Raw genomic sequence first — 4,967 nt, 5'->3', positions numbered from 1 at the left:
TTGCATAATTAAAAGGTGGATCTATTGTACCTTGTTCATTTCAATGTCGTTGTGATCTGCTATCGCAAATTGCATGTCGCAAAATCTCGCATTGATTACCGCAAAAAAATTTAATTTTTAATCCCTAAAATTATATCAATTATATCAATTAACGAAAAATAGTTGCGTACCAACACAAAGAATTCTGTGAGGCTGTATATAATATAACAACAAAAACATGACAAAGAAAATGTTGCTAGTATTTTAGAAGAAAATAAAAGAAAACTAGATTTTGATCCGCCCTCTCAGAGCGTGGATATAGTTTTTGTTTTACATATTTTTCTTAGAAACTTAATTTTTTTATCTGTGTCTTTCTTTGTAACCATATGTGTTTTTTTAAAGCATATTTGTGTTTTTTTGTAATCATTTTTGTGTAAAATTTTTTTAAAAAAATTATTACTAAGAATATTGATAATTGTCTTGAATTAGTGATATTGCATAACTATACACTTGTGTCATATCGATTTAACACATAAATTTTGTACTTTAACCGTAAATAGATATGATAACAAAATATATTTACAATTTTGTTTATTAGTCAAATAATAAATATATAAAATTGTACTTTCTCATTAAAGTTTCCTAATTTGATTTCATATATAATCATAATAATATTATTATTATACATAATAGTACACATAATATTACAGCAAACAAAAAATATTAGACATTATAATATGTCTTAACAAAAAATATTACGCATTATAATTTAAAATGGATATTGTAAATCAAGACCCATGGCCCAATTTTTTTTCCATCTCCCGACAAAACACTCAAGACGATCGTCTAGGGTTTTATAATGATGGGCTTTCAAATTAGCCCAATATAGTTATCGGTAGGTCTGGGACTTATTATCCGAATCCAGATAGTAAAATTTTGGATCCGTGCAAACCGAATCCGGATCCGGATATCTTAAGTTTTAGGTCCGGATATCCGGATCCGGATTCGTATTTTTAAAATACATTAAATTTTTAAATTTTATTAATATTTATAGTTGATATATTAATATTTATACATGAATTAATCTTATAATATTATATTTTAGTTTTTACAATATTATAAACATATATAAATATATCTATAAATATTTAATTTATGTATTATATTAAAAAATTAAATTTTTTTGTTAAAAAAATTATTTTTAATTATTTTGACAGATCCGGATCCGGATATCCGCAGATAATAGAATATCGAGACAGATATCCGAAACTCGGATATCCGGAAACCACGAATCCGGATCTAAATATTAAATACACGGATCCGACGGATCCGGATCTGGATCCGGATACCCTAAATTTCTCGGATATCCGGATCCGTCTCAGGGTTAGTTATCGCCCATAGATCTGAACCGGTTCAAACCTAATTTCTGGTTTATTGTAGATATAAAATCGAACCGGGATGAGGATAGAGAAGCGACGACGGAATCAATGGCTACTATAACTGCTTCACTTCGTCTTCAACCTATATCCAAGGGCGAACCTACGTAGGTTGAGGAGAGGGTAGCTGCCCCCACAAAAATTTTTTTTATTAATTTTCTTTGGTTAAAAAAAGTTATAACCATGGTTAGTTTTTTTTTGCCCCCACAGGCCACAGCCCATTCAATCAAGTAATTCAAATCTCATTTTAGAAACATATTTATTTTTTACCAAATTGACATAATTATACTAAAGCTACTTAAATAATTTTCAAATTAGAAAACCCTAATCAAATATCTTTCTCGTGTGTGTGTTCATCGTCGTCTTCGAAGTTCGACAAGTGGTAGCTTTTTTTCTTTGTTAATTTGTTCTTTCATTAATGTTTCATAGTTGATAGTTTATTTATTCTAATCATGTAAAGAAAAGCTACATCTTATAATTATATCTAAACTTTTCTACAATTCTACTGATTTTTTTTTAACTGTGCCCTTGAATAATTTTAAAAGTGGAGTAGCTGACTTGGTTTGGTTTCCATGAGTCTGATGTGATGACGATTATAAAGTAATATAAAATTCTCGGTCAACATTGTCAAAGTGAATTTTTAAAGTTCATATCTTTAGATTGTGTTGTTTAACACATTTTTTTTTCCAGAAAACGTCAATGGAAAAATACTACAAAAAAGTATCTACTTCAGTACCTGAAACTAATGTCGATGATCTGCCACCTAAATCCAGTGAAAGGAAAGACAAAAGAAAATCTCCTCCAGTACTTGATATCGATATCAATGATTTGCCATCTGACCTTGGTGAAAGAAAAGACATAATGGATTACCGTGCAAATCAAAGAGACGAGGTTAGACGTAGATATCTAACTAAGAGTCCATGTCAACCTTATGGTCATAAATTTAAACAAATATCAAAAGGAAGTGGAACAAAAAGATTCAATCCAGCTTGGTTTGATCAATATGGTAGTTGGCTAGAGTATAACATATCTAAAGAAAGTGCATTTTACTTATATTGCTACTTATTTAAAGATGAGGTACGAATGCAAGGTGGAAGTGATGCATTTGTGAAAGAAGGATTTAACAGTTGGAAAAAGCCAGAGAGATTTCTTACTCATATAGGTAAACCACCCAGCAGTTGCAACATTATTGCTGCTCAGAAATGTGAGGATTTGATGAATCAACTCAATCTATAGTACATGCTCTGTTTAAGCAAGATGATAAGGCGAAAAATGAGTATCGTATTCGCTTAAATGCTTCGATTGATGCTTCAAGGTTCTTGTTACGACGAGGATTACCTTTATGTGGCCATGGTGAGAAAGAAGAGGATGCGAACAAAGGAAATTTCATGGAGCTTTTGAAATACACAGGAGAACAGAATGAGGCTATAAGTAATGTTATTCTTAAAAATGCTCCAGGAAATAACCAGATGATTTCTTCCAAGATTCAAAAAGATTTTGTACATTCCTTTGCAGAAGAAGTACGACAAGCTATTTTAGAAGAAATCGATCATGGTGTGTTTGGTTTGCTGGTTGATGAGTCTGCTGATGTTTCTCATAAAAAGCAGATGGGTGTTGTTTTTCGGTTTGTTGATAAAAAGGGAGCAATCAAAGAACGGTTTATTGGAGTTGTTCATGTAAAAGAAACATCTTCATTAACTCTGAAGTTTGCTATAGATGAATTGTTTGCTAGATATAGGATGAGCTTTACAGATGTGTGAGGGCAAGGTTATGATGGAGCTAGTAATATGAGGGGTGAATTTAATGGGTTGAAATCATTGGTTGCTAGAGAAAGCAGTTCAGCATATTATGTTCATTGTTTCGCTCATCAGCTTCAGCTAGTTGTGGTGGCTGTTGCAAAAAAGCACTTTGACATTGCTGATTTTTTTTATATGATTTCTACATTGTTGAATGTTGTTGGGGCTTCTTGTAAACGACAAGATATGTTTCGAGAAATTCAGCGTGAAGAATTGGAAAAAGGAATTAAGAGTGGTGATGTTAAGACTAGGACAAGACAAATCAGAAGCGTTCTTTATCAAGACCTACAACTACTCGCTGGGGTATGCATCACAAAACTTTGTTGAGGTTGGAAGAATTGTTTTCTACTACCATTACAGTTTTTGAGTATATCCAAGATGAGGGTTTGGAAGACTTACAGAAACGTCAAGCATGTGGTCTTCTAAAATACTTTCACACATTTGATTGTGTGTTCTATTTGCATCTTATGTTACACATTTTGGGGCTCACTGCGAATTTGTCATTAACTTCGCAACAGAAAGATCAAGATATTTTGAATGCTATGTCACTGGTAGAATCCACTAAACGAGAGTTGCAGAAGCTTAGAGATGATGGCTGGGATTCGCTTATGGCTAAAGTTGCTTCTTTCTGTAAGAAACATAATGTTGAGATGCTTATCATGGAAGAAGATTTTGTTGATCTTAGGAATCCAAGAAAGAGAACCAACATAAGCAATATGCATCATTATAAGGTCAACTGCTTTTGCACGGTTCTAGATTTGCAGATTCAAGAGTTCAACGATCGTTTTACGGAGGTAACCACTGATCTACTTATCTGTATGGCTGCTTTAAGCCCGATTGATTCATTCCATGGGTTTGACAAAGAGAAGCTGGTGTGATTAGCTAAGTTATATCCAGATGATTTTAGCTATGGTGAGCTTTTATCTCTAGAGCAACAACTTGATATCTACATCGACAATATACGTAGAGACGAAAGGTTTAAGAGTGTAGAAAATCTTGGAGATTTTTTATGTTTGATGGTGAAAACTCAAAAGCATCTAGCACATCCCTTGGTTTACAGACTTTTAAAGTTAGTTCTAACTTTTCTAGTTGCCACCGCAAGTGTTGAAAGATGTTTTTCAGCAATGAAACTAGTGAAGACAGCTGCACCTAACCGAATTGGAGATCAGTTTCTAAGTGATTTTATGGTTTGCTTTATTTAAAAAAAGTTATTTGACTCGATTTCAAATGAGAAAGTGATTAAAAAATTCCAAATGATGAATGAACGTAGAGTTGTTTTGTAAGAGTTGTTTTTTTATTTGCTCGATTTTTTATAAGATATTATTATTTAATTTTATTTAATTGTATTTCATATTTTGCCTCCACTATATTTATTTTCTAGATCTGCCACTGCCTATATCCTCACTCTCCTCGTCTTCCTTTACTCCTCTAAGCTCTAGACCTATCTATCTCAAGTTTCAGACTTCACAACGCGAAAATCTAATACCTCTCTTCCCTTGGAGTAATCTCTTAGAATCCAAGACTTGCTCCGCCGGTGGACAACCTCCCGCACATCCTCTCCGCCATGAACTTCCTAAAATCTTAAGGAATATCCGATGAGATTTCCCTCGCCTCGTCTACCTCTGCCCACAGCTCTTCTATCCAATTTTCTCCAGCTCCGAAACCGATCAATCTCGTCTTCAATTTTCTCACCGGCGAGCTCGAAGTTGTTATCCCCAAATTTTTCTCATCTGTTTGTGTTTGATTAAATTTTGAT

The 4,967-nt window shown here is 33.2% G+C and overlaps 1 pseudogene; it reads left to right on the top strand.

Annotated features, from left to right (window-relative positions):
* Nucleotides 1-2,114: 2,114 nt before the first annotated feature.
* LOC106303142 lies at nucleotides 2,115-4,349 on the top strand (annotated as a pseudogene).
* Nucleotides 4,350-4,967: the final 618 nt, after the last annotated feature.

This window comes from Brassica oleracea, chromosome C7, assembly GCF_000695525.1.
Source record: "Brassica oleracea var. oleracea cultivar TO1000 chromosome C7, BOL, whole genome shotgun sequence".
In the NCBI taxonomy this organism is placed as follows: domain Eukaryota; kingdom Viridiplantae; phylum Streptophyta; class Magnoliopsida; order Brassicales; family Brassicaceae; genus Brassica; species Brassica oleracea.
Note: the sequence above shows the minus strand (reverse complement) of the source record. Positions and strands in the feature narration are given on the sequence as shown.